A 17905-nucleotide genomic window follows, 5' to 3' on the forward strand; every position below is an offset into this window, starting at 1 on the left:
GAATTTGTACCACACGTGTAAGGATCCAAACAACATATATTATAGCCCGAGGGCCAACATTTACTTATTATTTATAACGTTTTAGGGATATGAAATCCCATGTAATCAATTTAAATTATTTGTTAATTTATGAATTTATAAAAGTTTTGGGGCGTATTCACCTTTTCTTTTGGATCAGCTTCCGCGGGTCTTTCCCTTTTCTTTGCTATCTCTCACCTATAGTACGAGTATAACCTTTTGTTAGTCGGATCTTCAATCCGGATTTAAGACCTCTAGTCTCTTTTTATAATCTTTACCTCGATTATATTTTCTTTTTGAACCTTTAGTTCAAAACATCTTTTCTTTATTTTAAACCTTTAGTTTAAAATATATTTCTTTCTTTTATAAGTTAAAAATCTTTATTTTAACTTATTTACTTTTCTTTTCTTTAACAAGATAAACCTCTAGTTTAACTTGTTTTATTTTCTTTAAAATACTACGTTTTTTTCCTTTAAGAAACATATACTTTTCTTTTTCTAACATGTTTGAACCTATAGTACAAATTATGTATATTTTATTATTATGTTCAAACATTTAGTCCGATATGTTTCTTTTCTAAAATCTACGTTTTCCCAAAAACGTATACATATATATATATGTATGTATGTATGTATATATATACACACACACACATCATTTAGTTTATATTAATAATATAAACAATATATATATATATATATATATATTCTTTTATCAATTTAAAAAACTTTTAAATAATTCTCATATCTTTATTTATTAATAAAGATTCTTTCATTTATTTCTTTATTCTTTCTGTTTTATTATTATTTAAAATCTTTTTAAATAATAATCATACTTTATTTATAACAGATAATTTATACTTTTATATTTATATTAATACTTTCTTTGTTTTATTTTGTTTTGTTTATTTTTGAGGTATTGACTATACCCTCGGCTAGGTCTAAGCCTTTATTATTTTATTAATATTTATTCGGGCATTATGCCTACCTTGTTTGGCTTATTATTTTCTAGACTTTCGGGCAGCACTTCGACGCTTGAACGTATATCTAAAATCTCGATCAACACATTCCTTCCGTAAAACGAGGTTCACTGGTCTTCAAAACTTGTTGGCACGTACTTCAAGGCGGAACGTCGGGTTGTCTCAGGTCGACACGTACTTCGAGAAGGGCATCAGCTCGTATCCTTGGTGGAAAAAACTTCAAGATGATGTCGTCGGTACTTCGCGGTATCGCCGGTTTAATGGCACAGATTACGAGGTATAATGTCGGGTTTTTGGCACAGAAAATGAGGAATGGCGGAACGCTTATCGAGGTAGTGAGAGAGAATATTTTTAGAGAGAGAAATATATGTGAGAATTGGTGTGAAAAATGTATGGGTTCAAGCCCATATTTATAGGCAGAATCTGGAACACGTCGCGATACGCTATGGGCTCAGACATAGCCGTCGCGTATCGCGACGTAGCTATGTTGAGTCACAAGTAGGTTTGCCACGTGGAGAACGCGGTGCCACGTGGTGGAACATGGTGCCACCTTGTGACACGTGGCGGGACACGTGTCACGTTGTCAGACCACGTCATCGCGATACACGATGACGTTAGGTTCTGATCCGTCGCGTATCGTTCATTGCCCGTTACTTGGGTTTTGAAAACATGCCCATCGGGATAGGCAATGGGCTTCCTTCTGATCCGTCGCATATCACGCCGGGACAGGAAAACAAAATTTTTACATTTTGATCCTTTAGCTTTATAACTTGGCATTTTTGGTCTGAAATTTTCGTGATGTTACATTGTTATTGCCTCAGTCATAGCTGGGTCCACGGTAATCCCATCAGGATTTATCACGTACTCAAGAAACTGCACTTCGAGCAGCCAAAATGCTCATTTCGAGAACTTAGCATACATCTTCTCTTCCTTCAAAACTTCCAACACTTTTCTTAAATGCTTAGCATGATCAGACTCGCTCTTTGAATAAATCAATATATCATCAATGAAGAAGATAACTGACTTATCCAACAATGGCCGACACAACCTATTCATTATGTCCATAAATGCTGGTGCGCCCCACGGGGAAACACTCGGTAATCCCTTCAGGATTTAACAAATAACACTGGTGCGCCCCACGGGGAAACACTCGGTCTTATAAAACCTTTATTGCGGAGTTGTTGTAGTTGGGTCATCAATTCTTTCATCTCGGACAGCGCCAGGCGGTAAGGTGCTTTCGGGACGGCCTGTGGTCCTGGTATTAAGTCTATTTGAAATTCTATCTCTCGCTCCGGTGGAAAACACAGAAGGTCCTCAGGGAACACTTCCGGGTAGTCGCACACAACAGGAACATCTTTCACTTCTTTTGTCTCGGCCGTAGCTTTGATAACCTACGCCTGGTTGGAACCACACCCTCGTCTTGTAAGGCCCCTTTCTAGATGCCTCACTTTAACGCTGGATTTACTCATAAATACGATTCTAAACATCAGAGTTAAATAAAACTTTCACGGAATATTAAAACTTTCATAAAACATTACATTGTAATTCATAACTTGTCTTAATTAAATATTCTTGCCTTTCAAAATAAACGTCAATTAACAATAAAACATCTTGAGTCTTCAGATGCCAGTCTCTTATTTGCCCACCATGTGCCCGCTCAAGCTAGCTGTCTCATTCTACTCACCCGTGTGCATACTAAAAGACAGCTACACTGAGTGAGTTCCAGTTTATCAGGCGACATGCAATACATACTGATGTGCGTAAAGTGGTATATAAAATTTTAGCAAATAATGACCAAGCACAACGAGTAATAAAAACCTAGAATACCCTAAACCAAACCACCAGCAACAGGCAAGTGAACCTATCGGGTGTAGAATAGCTATGGGAAGACCGGGAATATCGAACCCTAGAGACAGTAATTTAAAAAACAAGACTAGTTCTAAAAGCTAATTTAAAATAATAATTAAGAAAATATATAGTTTTGGATTTTTATTTATTTTATTTTAAAAACTAATATTAATTAAACTAATTACTTAATTAAATTAAAGTAAACTAGAAAATTAAATTACCGAATAAAAACTTCCGTAAATTCAAATATGAGAAAAAGTTACCTAGGCAAGGAATCCGAATTGTGACGACTCGGGATTTTATCGGTTACGGGTAAATGCTACGGGAACCGGGAATCTAAAGGTATGAAGCTCTAGGAAACTTAATGGATCCATAATCACTCTTAAGGTGTCGCCTAAAAAGAAATCTTAGAGATCATGTAAAAACACCGGCTTATTGGTTCACTAGTCAGCTCACCAACTATGATTAATTACCCTAGAAAACAGCTAACCCGTCGGTTTCACTATCTCAATGCACCTAAGTACACGGGGTGGTTTATGAACAGTCTAAAGGACACGAGTAAACAGTGAAATTAAGGTAAAACTAGGCAAACCTCCTGTCAGATAATTTAACCTAAAACCATAACAACGCAGACAAACCCGAAAACTTATCACCCGTCGGATATTTAAGCTAGTAAGAATATAAACTTTTAATAATATGCCAAAAATCAGTTTCTATGGTAAATGAGCTCAATAAACCATAAACAAGTTGCAAACACATAGTAAACAACCCTAACATGCAACCTATAATCGAAAGACAATCAATAAAGTGACATGTGAAACATTCATTTAGACACAAATTAAAAATAAATACGCATGAGACACATCCAATAAATATGATCAAAACTTTTAATTAATCAAAATCCCGAAAACAAAACCCGAAAACCAACAAGTCCAAAGAAGTCAACAAAACATCATCCAAGCCTAAGTAACTAAAAAGGTTTAGCCAACAATCATGTTCAAAACAATAAAATATATAAGTTCAATAATGGAGTTCATAATAAAAATAATAAAATCAAACCAATTTTGAAGTAGATGTGAACCCGAACACAAAACCGCTTCCTTTCTATTCGCCTCCCCAAACGACAATAATAATGTAGTGCGCCGCTTCTGTCTCTGACTTCACACCCCAAAACCCTCCGATCAAACAAAAATATAATAATAGTAATAATATTATGCTTTGTTGCTGCTGTTATACAAAACCTCACGTAGGTTTTAATATATGGCGACCCTCTCTCCAATTCACGTAGAGATCTCCAAATATATATATATATATATATACATACATATATATATATATATATATATATATCTAATAATTGTGGTATCACCCACTTTTTATCTAGCCCACCGATTCTAATTCTTAAAGCCTTCCATCTCTATATTCATTTCATGCGTGGGCTGTTAGAATGTATTATTTTGTGTTTGGGCCCAAACAACGAATTTACATGGCACATATCTTCTAGGGACGACTTTGCTAGCTTCACTTCACGTTAATTAAAATCTGGATAAGCACACAAAATAAATTCACCATAAGTGATGGATTTTCAAATGATAAAAGTCTGTCACAAATTGTGATTTGTAGCTTACGTCTTTATTGACTCACAATTAATAATAACTCATTTTATTTTCATTATTTTATCTCTCTAAATACTTATTATTTCTTTACATGTTTACTCGTTTTAGCTTGTTTAAGATAATACTACATATTAGCCTGCTATCACTTAGAACATTAAAAACCCACATGTGAACCAACTAATAATATTATTCAATAAAAACATGGCTCCAAAAGTATTTAAAAGTGTAGAAAATATTAATATAAATATATATATATAATTAAGACCACATCACATACACATACATACATACATACATACATACATACATACATATCCGAAGATACATATCCATACTTAACCAGTTACCTTTCTAACATACATTCATGCATACATACTGTTACTTACCTCAGTCCACCGATAGTACGTTCATAGGCCGCCGTCTATACCTATACTCAAGGTCGTGAACACGTAAAAGGTCCGCAGTCCTTACCTATGTTTACCATTTATGGTACGTGCAAGGTTCGCAATCCTTCCATATACCATCCTACATTAACAACATGTGCAAGGTCCACGGTCCTTCCCTATGTTGCAACCTAATTCATAGCACGTACGAGGTCCGCAGTCCTCCCCTATGCTACCACAATACAATTAAAGCACATATAAGGTTCGCAGTCCTTTCCTATGCAAGCTCCTATCCGAAATACGTATAAGGACCACAGTCCTTAACTACGTTCTCATCTATAATCTATAACTCGTATAAGGCCCATAGTCCTTATCTACGCCATCACGTGACAATTCTATGTCCAACGAAAGTTAGAGGGATTCACCATCCTAACTACTTCGTCAGACGTAGAACTCATATACCATTCTTGTACCTGCATACACTTTCTTTGCATATAATTACATCGTAGAATAAGAACAATCTAGGCGTTCTTCACATCATTCACTTAACAAACATACTCCTTGTCGGTACGTGCAATATCCGAAGATCGTTCACGCCCCGACAAGCATTCATTCATAATCCATATATAACATTCATATCTTTATTTACAACTTGACAGTACGCGCAATATCCAAATATCGTTCGCGTACCGACAAGCGATCATTCATATCTATCACATATATCATATATGGCATACACTTACCACTTAAGGTAAGTGTATTAACTAATCACATCTAGTATGCACATAGCCCCGAAAACATAACCAGGAATGGGGCTAGAAACTCACCTAGATCCTGTTTCTTTCTCCGTTAATCGTTATTCCATTTTTTAATTGAGTTCTGCTAGCTGTATATATGTTACACGTATCAATACTTGTCCTTTTTGTATTTTAGTCAAATGGTTAAGTCTGGTGTAATATATTGGCCTTGTTTTCGATTACTTTACTTTGATTTTATTCTTAAACCCTAAGGCACTTTGATATAGGGTTTTTTCCGTTATTATATTATTATTAATTATTTTCTTTTTCTTAGAATATTTATTACCAACCCTAATACACTAGGTTTTTAATTATTTTAATATTCTTTTCTCTCTTTCCTTTTAAAACCCTAACCATAATGAATCTTTCCTTTAATGCATGATGATGGGGATACATGCATTTGATTATGTATATAACACACAGGTTACACCACGCAGGCGGGTCTCCGAGCATATTTTATCATATGTATATGTAAGCGGGTATTTATCTACATATGTACGTATCCGAGTTCAACTAATGTAACCGGATATAGGGTGTAACCGAGTCCCAATTTACAACCCAACCCCGCTTTGCATTCGGTTAATGTAGTCGGGTTCCATAGAAAATGATCTCAACGTGTGCGCCATAGGTGTAAGCGAACATCAAGGCAAGTGATTTAGAAGAGTAAGTGAATACACAATGTATTCGGGTCTAAATGTGATCGATTACCCATTATGTATGCGAGTGTCATTACAACCGGATTGCAATGTAAGCTATCCAATGTAATCGATATATACATACAAGGTAATCGAAGGTATGCTTGTATGCGACCCATGTATGCGAGTATAACCGTGTAATCAAGTTATTTTAATCGAATAAGGTTCATGTAATCGAGTTCTAAGAGTAATCGAGCTTACATGTGCGCGCTCATGCATTGTAATCGGGTTGAGTGAAATGCTTAACTGTAATCGAGTCTTATAGATCTGCTCAAGCCATTTGTAAGCGATTGCTGTTGTAAGCGAATTCAATGTATGCGACCTTCTATATTGAAATTGACTAACCCATTGTGTCCAAGTCCCTTTTAAGCGAGTTTTGGGAATAACTAAGTCCCATGTATGCGACTCATCAATGTGTGCAAGTTATAAAGTGTTCAAATGATAGGTTTAAGCGAGTATACATACACACATATATATATATACATTGTATGCGATTGATTACTTGTATGTGACCTAATATTGTAATCGAGTTTTAATGTATGCGAGTCCTTACATCACAGTCGATACACTTGAAATTGATCCTAATACTCGTATGTGAACCTTAGGCATTCCTTTCTGATCGTGTGTGCGGCTGTGGCTAAGGTAGCTGAGGGCTGCGTGCTTCATAGGTGAACCGTGGCTTTGGTTTAGCCCTTAGGTCCACTTGTTATTTCACGTTTCAACCGTTAAGCCCTTATTAAGATTTTATCCTGCCCCGTAAATGTTCCTGCGACTCCTTTTTGGCTAAGACTTGACTCGGGAGATCATAAAGTTCGAATCCTTAATCTTAAAAACGTCTAAAGCTAGATCTAGGGTTTCTCAAACGAGCCGTTCATGTCCATATGTTCGTTAAGTTCGTTTCTAACATCAAGTTTACAACTTTATGTTTCGTTTATACCCGACCTATTCTAGTTTTAAGTTTCAAGGCCAACCGTTTATTAAAACATAAACTTTAAGATCAAGAACATACCTTTATGTGTTCGTTTGGTCTTGGTTAGCTTGCTTATGAACTTTAAACCTTGGATCTATCTTGTATAAGGAATATCTATTGATAATCACGTTCGTTTGATCTCGTTCTCTCTTTTCCTCTCTTGCCTGCAATTAGGTAAGAGGTGTGTGTTTTTGAGTGTGTGTAGAGATTATGGAAAGATGGAATGATAGTTAGGGTTTTAGGATGGCTTAAGGAGATATTTATACTCCTCAAAGCCCATGGACCTAAGGCCCATCTCACCCACTATTCCATTTTAAGTAATCTAAGTCCATCTTTCTTTCTTTATTTAATACCAATTAAATATTAACACACGATAACCAACACAACTCTATTTATTTAATATTATAATATTTAGGATGTTACAAGTCTTCCCTCCTTAAAGAGGTTTCGTCTCCGAAACCTAGTTTATTCCTTGTAAAGGAACAACTTCCTATATCCACACACTTTATTGGATCGTCTTTGCTTTTTGGGTTATCCTCTTTACTCCCGACTTGTAGTCACCGAGCAGTGTTCATGTTCTTTAGCTATACAAGGTAGCTTGTCCATGAGGCCCTCGATGTTTCAAGTCTCGTCTCGTCCTTCCAAGGGACTTTGTTTCGTATCATCTAACACTATTGTCTAAACGACATTTATAATATAAATAATCATTCATAACCAAACTCAATATATTACATATCATAGATAAGCATAAGTTTTAAACCTTAACACAAAACAAGTTCTTAGGAAATCATACTTGAAACGAAATAATACTATTACATAAGCAATTGTTCCTTCATCAAGCGTTCTTCTCTGTAGTTTCCTAAATCTTTACCCTTTCACACCTCCCGCCTCTATCTCCTTGCAATCCCTAGCCATGTGGTCAACTTTACCGCATTTGAAGCATTTCGGGCGATCAGGGCATTCTTGAGAGTAATGCCCACTCTTTCCACACCGATACCACTTGTCCATCCCCGTCTTGCATTCCCCATGGTGCACTTGCCCACACTTCTTACATGCATCCTTGTTTCCAACCTTATTATTCCTTTCATCAGTTGTTGTTACCATATCGCCGGACCGCTTAGCAGAAGTAGCCCATTTCTTCTCCTTCTTTCCTCCACCTCCACATCGTCCACAGCCAGGTCATCATAAACCACTTATGCAAGTTCGACAGTAGAGTCAAAAGTAGCAGGTTTATTTACCCTGACTAATGTGTGAACCTTTTGTGGAAATCCTCTCACATAGCATTTTATCCTCTTAGCCTCAGTGTCAACCATATCAGGCACCAACCTAGAAAGTCGGTTGAATTTAGTAGTATACTCACGATGCATCATTTTACCGGCCTTCAAATTCAAGATTTTCATCTCCGCCCTTTCCACTTCAGCATCGGCACAGAAACTCTTCATCACCAACTCTTTTAGATCCTCCCACTTCATTGCTCTAATCTCCTCCTGACCTTTCCTCTGTTCAACCGTCTCCCACCAGTACATTGCTTCGTCACCGAATGATTGAGTAGCATAACCCACAGCTTTGTCAGGACGGCATTCACTAATGCGGATAATTTTATCCATGGCGGTTATCCATTGAAGGGTAGCGATTGCGTCTTCCAAACCAGTTAGCTTTGGTGGGTCACATCCTTTGAAGGACTTATAGTTGCACCCACCTCGGCCTCTTTTCTTATCATCAACTTTCACAGACTTAACCACACTTGAGGCCTCTCTCTCTCTTTCATCATTTTTCTTACCATCTCCACTAGCCCCTTCAGCAGTTCTTTCACGACTTCCAACCGACCCTTCAGGAGTCAAGTTCTTCATAGTAGTGGCTACAGCTTGAACAATAGCTGCTTAAATTACGGGATCCATTGGACCGCTTCGTTGTTGATTGGGTTTCGTCCAGCAGCGCTTCCTTCATCTCCCGTGTTGGAGGCGATCTCTACTGAAGGTTGTCGGACACGATGAGGCCTACCAAGACGTCCAGTGCGACCTCCAGCTCTCACAATTCCTCCAGTTCCAGCCATTGTTGTATCACGGTGAAAATTTTAAGTTCAAAATATCAAGTTTCCAAAGTCAAGGGACCAAAACTGTCAAATTCCAAACCTTAGGGTTTAAAAAGAAAATTCTGGTTTTCTGACCCATCGTGATACGCGATGGATTAAAAGGGAAACCCATCGCGTATCGCTACGGGTTGTCTGACACACAGAGCACGTGGCGTGCCATGTGTCCACACATGGCATAACTTCCGCCACGTGTCCACACGTGGCATAACGTCCGCCACGTGGCAGCACGTTCGCCACGTGTTGCCACGTGGCACAACGCCTGCCACGTGTCGCCACGTGGCAGATATACGGGGTGACGACACAAACCTACGTTGCGATACGCGACGGGCTGCTCTTAGAGGCCACTGCGTATCGCGATGGGCTCCTGAAATTGCCTATAAATATTGAGCTTTGGGTTTGATCATTTTCACACTCCAAATTCACTCACCTCTCTCTTTCTAGCATCTCTCTAAACCCTGGAAACATATCCTCGATTACCTCGAAGTTCATGCCCTCAATTCCTCGTTTTCCGTGCCAACGTTCCTTGATAATCGTGCCACATTCCAACGACGTTCCAACGAAGAAGGTGTTGCCATTCCGACGATCCATTTCATGAAGTGTGCCGACGTGTGGAGAAGTGTTGGTGTGCATCGTTTTGCGTGCCAAAGAAGGAGTGTCAAAGGAAAGTTGTTTGATCAAGAAGATAAAGAAGGCGAAGCGGCATTGAAGTGTTGCTCGATTGTTTAAGGTTTTAATAAGCCAACAAAGGTATGCATAATGCCCGAATAAAATAATGATAAAATATTATAAAGGCTTAACACCCTAAGTCGAGGTTATACAAGATACCTCGATAAATAAAAGAAAATATAGCAAAGAAAAGAAAAGAAAAGAAAGAAATATGAATATTTATATGTGTGTGTGTGTTTATATATATGTGATTCTTTGTTATAAAATATTATTTAAATAATAATAACTATTCTTAAATAATAAAGAAAAGAAAAGAATACGTTTCTTAGAGAAGAAGAAACGTAGGGTTTTATGAAAATAAACTAATGGTTTATAATATAAATTAAACGAAAGACTTTTAATTTATAAAAGAAAATGTTACTTTTTAACTAAAGGTTTTAAAGTAAAGAAAAGATATTTGAACTAAAGGTTAATCGAGGTAAAGATTATAAAAGACTAAAGGTCTTAAGCCGGATTGTATATCCGACAAACAAAAGGTTATACTCGTACTATAGGTGCGAGATACCAACGGGAAAGACCCTCGGACGGTGTATTGAAGCCGATACAAATAAAAAAGGTGAATACGCCCCAAATATTACAAACTTGTTTTCAAACGAGTCAAATAAGTTAAATGAAAAGGTTTACATGAGACTACGTGTCTCTAATATATTTATAAAGAAGATTATAAACCTAGCCCTCAGGCTGTAATATACTAATGTCTGGATCTTTACATATGTGGTAAAATGCGGTGGGCACATCGCACCACACTTGGTTATAGTCACGCTCCCCTGCTGGTAGTAATGACCATTTGTATACGTAGGGTACCTAAGTAATGTCGAACGATGCAGTGTTTGCTGGGGTGCTTTGTGTAGAGACTTGAGTTTATTAATTGTGTTTGTTTTTAAAGCTTGATTATTCCTAAGTCACGATAGGGCGGACCTAAGTTATGTCTCTAGGGGTAATCAAGTAAAATAAAACATTTTAGCGTCAGCGTATTCACCAGCATTCGTTGCTAACGTATTTTCGTAACATTTTGCAGGTGACCAAAGTTAGAGCTTGGAGTGATGAAGTGCTAAAGATATCCGATGGCTCAGATCTTTTGTATAAACTTAAATTTAAAAATGCTGGTTTGTAATTAAACAAGTAATACTTTTTTTATAGCAGTGGATGGAAAGATGAAGAAAAAGATGGGAGAAAAACTTATGAGAAAATGCAATAAGATGACGTAGATAGTCAAGAAGTTTATCAAAGATTAAGAGATGTGTGATACAAGTGTTGTGAGAGTTGTGTGTGTTTGATGTACTTGAACGTGATATGTGTAATATGTGTAATAAATAATAAGGATATGTATATATATATCACATAAATGATATATATATATATATATATATATATATCATATTATGCTATATATATAGTGAAATAAATAGAGTATGTGTTTTAAGAAAAGAAATTTGTTAAATTTCAGTTAAAGAAACGTTGAAAAAGAAAAAGAAAATGTCACAACAAAGCAATAATATTGAAAATGCTAGAAAAGAAGCTGAGATAAGAAAAGAAAAAGGGAAAGATCATGAGAAAGAACAAGAAGATAAATTCCCGACAAATACATGAATCAAATACAGAAAATGATAAAAGAAGCCGTTAGGGCTGAAACCGAAGCTAGATCTCAATCTAAGCACTCTAAACATTTACAATCTGTAAAACTCTCCAGTAAATGTGGTAAATCTCATCCGAAACCATCCCATATTGAAGAAAGTGTACATGAGTCAAATGTTGGAGATGGTGAAGTTAGACAAGAGTTTAATAAATTGAAGATTGGTGGTTGTTCGTTCAAAGATTTCAAGTGTTTTGGACCTAAGGAGTTTCATGGGGACAAGGGAGCTATTACAACTGTTAGATGGCTTGAGGAGATGGAGACAATCGTAATAATAAGCAAGTGCTACGTCAAGAAAAAATTCAATACTCTGCCCAAATGTTCAAGGGCGAAGCGTTAGAATGGTGGAACACGTTAATTCTAAGTAGAGGAAGACAAGTGATGTATAATCTTTCATGGGAAGAATTTAAGGAACTAATAATGGCAAAATTCTGCCCTATGCATGAGACCGGCCAGATCCAAATCAAATTTCTTAATCATAAGGTCGTGGGAACTAACCTCCGTGAATATAATACTAAGTTCCATGAGTATTGTTGTCTTGTTCCCCAGCTGGTTAACCCTGAGTCCAGCAAAGTTAACTGATACATATGGGTATTTCCGCGGGAAATCCGCGACATGGTGAGGTCTCATGTTCCTCAAACTGCCACTCCGCAATGGATTTAGCAGGTTATCTCATGGGTGGCCTTGTCCGCAACAAGGAGGAAGACAAGAAGGACGTGACAACCAACGACCAAAGAAGAACTGGAGGAAATGCTGATGTGTTGTAAAACACACTTACTTTCCTTATCGTTTTATCATGATTTAATTGCTTTTTAGTTTGATTATTAAGAGTTTTGGGTTTGTTTTTGCTGAATTTTACAAAGATTGAATGTTACTTGTAGGTTATGAAAGTTGATGGAAAAATGAGTTAAGTTTGAAGACTTTAGGGGCTTATTTGAGCAATTTTTAAGACTACAACTCAAGGCCCGACCCAAGCCCACAAGATCCAAGCCTTTTGTGCATAATATATTAAGTTAATTGAAGAAAATAAGAACCCTAACAGCCATCAATCCCGAAATCAGCAACTAACTAGGAAAATAATAACCCTAAAAGCCCCCATTCAAGAGGAAAAATTCATTTTTTTTGCAATTCTTGAGCCAAGGGAAGAAGATGGAGGCTTAGGACAGTTGTGGACAGCAGCTAGGGACCATATACACTCATAATCTCAGCCATAATATTGAGTAATACATTCATAAACTTTGTGTTTTTGTTCAAGAACCCTAACTAGTTAATTTGATCTTTTGCTTTGGATTGTTTTGCAAGTAACTTGAAGATTGACTTGTGTTTCATTGTTCTTGAATTTTGAATGAGTTTACTTATGTTTATATTGATGTTTATTATGTTTAACCTTAGTATTAGCTGCTGTCCAAAACCAATGTTAGGCTAAAGTAGTTAGTTCTACCTAGGTTAGATGATTATTGTTAGGTTTTTGTAAGTAGTTTGGATTGTTGATGATCATGGCTTGAATTGTTAATGTAAATTTTGGTTTAACATTGAATTAGGTTGTGTTTAGTGGCTGTGTTTTGATTAACAATACTCAATTACCTCTTGCTTTGATTGATTGAATCGGTTTTAGTTGATTTTAGCTTGTTTAAACTCTTTACTTTGTGTTTCCAGATTGTTTGTGGGAAGTACAACCATAGGGTTTAAGTGGGTATATTAATTAGTTAAAATCAGCGGGTAGACACCTTCTTAGAGACCGGGAGGTGATATGAAGTAAACTCGTCTCATATCTTTTACTTGTTAGGATTAGGATCGCGCGAGAGCGGGTTTGGTTCTTGTCGGGGTTGGGTTTGTTAGCGATTAGTTGACCTAATTTAAGTTAAATTAAATTGTTCCTCTATCCTTGGTTGCGTAGTATTCGTCTCCATTAGGGTAGTGTGTCGGTGAGACCGAGAGAAGAGTCGGCATTAGAGCACTTTAGCAATTCATTACCCGGTTAGTTTTTAAAATCAACTAAGTGTAGGTTAGGGTTTGTTAGTGAGACCGAGAGGTGATCTAGCTTTCTTGAGTGAACCTTAGTTGCGTAATCCTTAGGAACCAGTGTCGTGAGATTCTAAAATCCATTAGCTTACTATACCTTCAATAGGATTCTTACCTAGGTAGACGTTGTCTCAATTGATAAATCTTATTCTTAAAGTTTCGTCTAGTCTTGTTAATTTATGTCTTTTAAGTTAATTAAAGTAAGTAAGGTTAAGTAGTTAATAATTAAAAATCTTTTAAAGTATATTATTCTTAGGTGAGTCTTGGTTAGGGTTAAGTATTAAGTACGTTTTCTCGTGTCCTTGTGTTCGATACTCGGACTTCCTTAGGTCTATACTATTAGTGATCGGTACACTTGCCGGTTGTGTGTAGATTCGTTAGGATTTTCGTTTATAAATTTAAAGCTTAGTTGTGAGAGCATCATTATACACACATCAAGTTTTTGGCGCCGTTGTCGGGGACACGGTTAGAGGCGTATTGAGAACGACCCGAGTTAGGATTTACCTATTGTATTTTCGTATATTAGATTAGATTAGTTGTTTTAATTAGTTTAATTTTATTTTAAGTATTCTATTCTATTTTTATCTAGTGCCCATGATCCTTTTCTTATTAGTTTTCTTTTAAGGAAATATGTTCGGACGACACGTTGGAACGCCATGGTGCAAAGTGTGTGGCGGAGATCACTGGGTACATGATGCATATGAGCGAAGGAGGATATAAGTCGAGGCACGGAAAGCTCCATGGGAATCACTTGTGGCAAAGCCTCCTCCATACCAATTTGCATATGATCAAATAGGGAACTTTTTAGGGTATAAAGACTTATCGGGAAATATATTAGAGCCAACCCCAGAATTGGAATCAATAATGGACGATGTATTATTTGCCATTAGAAAGGATTTGGAATATATTCCACCTTCGAATCCACCTTTCTTTGAAACCCAGAGTGAGATTAAAGATACCAGAATGGAGGAGCAGAGAGTAGAGGAGTATGTTCCCTCTTGGGAGGACGAGTTCATGGGTGAGTTTGGCGAAGAGTCTATGGATTTCACCATGACAGATGAAGGAGAGTTTGATCCACTTGGGGATTTGAAGTTGCTTGAGGATCTACTGTATAACGAGCCAAGTGCGGGGATCAAGAATGAGCCTTGTGAGGAGAGCCATGAGGTGGTTGGTGAATAAGTCTTTCCACCATTGCACTTTGAATGTGAAAAACCAAAACATGAACCGTACTAAATCTCCATTCGGGACGTGGTGAGGTTTAAAAAGTTGGCTAAAAGAATAAGGAGGATATCTAGGCTCGGAGATCATGGTGTGCAGAAGAGTTCGTCACTCCTGTTTAACTTTAGAGGATCATTTTTTGGGGGGTCTAAGAGTTGATGGGCCGAGTTTAATTCATATGGTCGGGCCCATGAGAGTTGTGCAATTGGTTTCTTCCCGACCAATTGTAAGAGGAGAGTATTGAGGAGCATCGATGGGAAGAGGATAAAGGAGAAGCCTCCTAATTGAGGTTTCGGGAGCGAGTCCGGCTAAAGACTATTCAATAACCTTAGCGCTTCCCGGAAGACAACCCGGTAATATCTTTTCTTATTATTTTATTTTTATTTCCGAGTTTTGCCGGGTGTCTCTTCTCTTACTTGCAGGTTATTCCTTGGCTTGTTGATGATGGTTTATGAGCTGGAGTTTTAAACAAGTGTGGGGATGCAATTTTCTTAAGGATTGCCGCTTTCGTTCGTTAGTGATAACTTGATAGAGAGCACTGGAGTTTTAAGCTTGCGTTCGAATAGGAGGGCGAGGAACATGATTCACCGCACACTTGCATGATCACATATGCCAGGGGAGCCTGTTCCACTTTATTTTTCTTTATGTTTAGTTTGTCTTTTCCTTGTCTCACATTGAGGACAATGTGAAATTTAAGTGTGGGGATGGGGAATTGATGTTTCATTTAAAGAAAAATTTTTTTAAAGAAAAATGTCCCTTGAATTTAGTTTTTTTTTGTGTCAAAGTGGGAGATGATGATATTTATTGGAAATCAGTTTTTCAAACTACTAATAATGTGAGATAAATAAAAGAAAACACACTAACTTGGGATGTGTCGGTAGGCTCAGCCTTGAAAATGAAAGGGCAAATTTGATAAAATGGTTAAAACGGAAATCTTTTGTGGGTAAAGCATTTTGTCCGTGAAAAATAAGTAATGAAAGGTTGGGCCATACTCAAGCCTCAAATTTTGGTATGAAAAAGTGGAAATATCATGAGTTTTAAATATTTGAATACGTTATTATATGATGCTTAGGTAGGTTTAACGTTAGAGCATACAGTGTATCCTGTGATATAAATCTTAAACTGCTAGTTTAGTGTTTTACACCTCATTGGCGTATGGTTTTATAACCTTAAATCTTGTATTGATGGGATGATTCGGGTCCGGAGACCATGGGTCTGTATACAATCTATTCATCTGGGTATTAACAATTCCTAAGTGGGGTTGTGGATATTTAAAATAAAGCCAAAAAAGAGCAAACCCTTATAAGTCTTTAAACATGATCATAAAAGTACAAAAGTACAAATACACTACAGACTTGATCATCCACGCTGTTAGCCATGTGAGGTCCCCTTGCTCGGGTCTCATTACCATTAAGAAATGGACTATAAAGGACACGCTACATGTAAGCCCTACAGATGAAATTTTGCATACTCACCTATGGTGATGGTTTCGGGGTATTGCTTGATGACGGGGGTATGTCATGTTGTGGGGAACACTAGCTATTAATTAATTGAACCTTAATCGTATCTAATGGATGCTTGGTAGACTTTGATGCTTAAGATTAGGTGGATAAACAATACCCTTGATCGTTTTAACTATTCATGAAAAAAATATAGCAACAAAAATTTTAATTCTGCTAATATTGAGGTTTAAGTCAATTTGGGGTGGTCTGGTCCGGTAAAAGCTGAAAATAAGCGGGTCTTAATTGTGTAAACCACTGAGTAATATTATTTTCGGATCTTATTTGTCCCGGTAAAGATTAAGGCATGGGTTTAAGTAGACAACAATATCGGTGATTGCGGTTTTTGCGTTCTTTTAAGCTTTAAAAAATTAACCTATATGTTTTTAAGACTGTATTTTTCGATTCTGATCCAACTGCATTAGACTTTTTCAGGGACGAAAAAGACTTAAGTGTGGGTATGTTTGATGTGTTGTAAAACACACTTACTTTCCTTATCGTTTTATCATGATTTAATTTCTTTTTAGTTTAATTATTAAGAGTTTTGGGTTTTTTTTCCTGAATTTTACAAAGATTGAATGTTACTTGTAGGTTATGAAAGTTGATGGAAAAAAGAGTTAAGTTTGAAGACTTTAGGGGCATATTTGAGCAATTTTTAAGACTAAAACTCAAGGCCCGACCCAAGCCCACAAGATCCAAGCCTTTTATGCATAATATATTAAGTTAATTGAAGAAAATAAGAACCCTAACAGCCATCAATCCCGAAATCAGCAGCCAACTAGGGAAAAAAATAACCCTAAAAGCCCCCATTCAAGAGGAAAAATTTGTTTTTTGCAATTCTTGAGCCAAGGGAAGAAGGAGGAGGCTAAGGATAGTTGTGGACTGCAGCAAGGGACCATATACACTCATAATCTCAGCCATAATATTGAGTAATACATTCATAAACTTTGTGTTTTTGTTCAAGAACCCTAACTAGTTGATTTGATCTTTTGGTTTGGATTGTTTTGCAAGTAACTTAAATATTGACTTGTGTTTGATTGTTCTTGAATTTTGAATGAGTTTACTTATGTTTATATTGATGTTTAACTTAAGTATTAGCTACTGTCCAAAACCAATGTTAGGCTAAAGTAGTTAGTTCTACCTAGGTTAGATGATTATTGTTAGGTTTTAGTAAGTAGTTTGGATTGTTGATGATCATGGCTTGAATTGTTAATGTAAAGTTTGGTTTAACATTGAATTAGGTTGTGTTTAGTGGCTGTGTTTTGATTAATAATACTCAATTACCTCTTGTTTTGATTGATTTAAATCGGTTTTAGTTGATTTTAGCTTGTTTAAACTCTTTACTTTGTGTTTCGAGATTGTTTGCGGGGAGTACAAACGTAGGGTTTAAGTGGGTATATTAATTAGTT

The sequence above is a fragment of the Bidens hawaiensis genome, unplaced genomic scaffold (assembly GCF_021521415.1).
Source record: "Bidens hawaiensis isolate Kalapana, Puna unplaced genomic scaffold, B.hawaiensis_p1.1 tig00007241_1, whole genome shotgun sequence".
Taxonomy (NCBI): Eukaryota; Viridiplantae; Streptophyta; class Magnoliopsida; order Asterales; family Asteraceae; genus Bidens; species Bidens hawaiensis.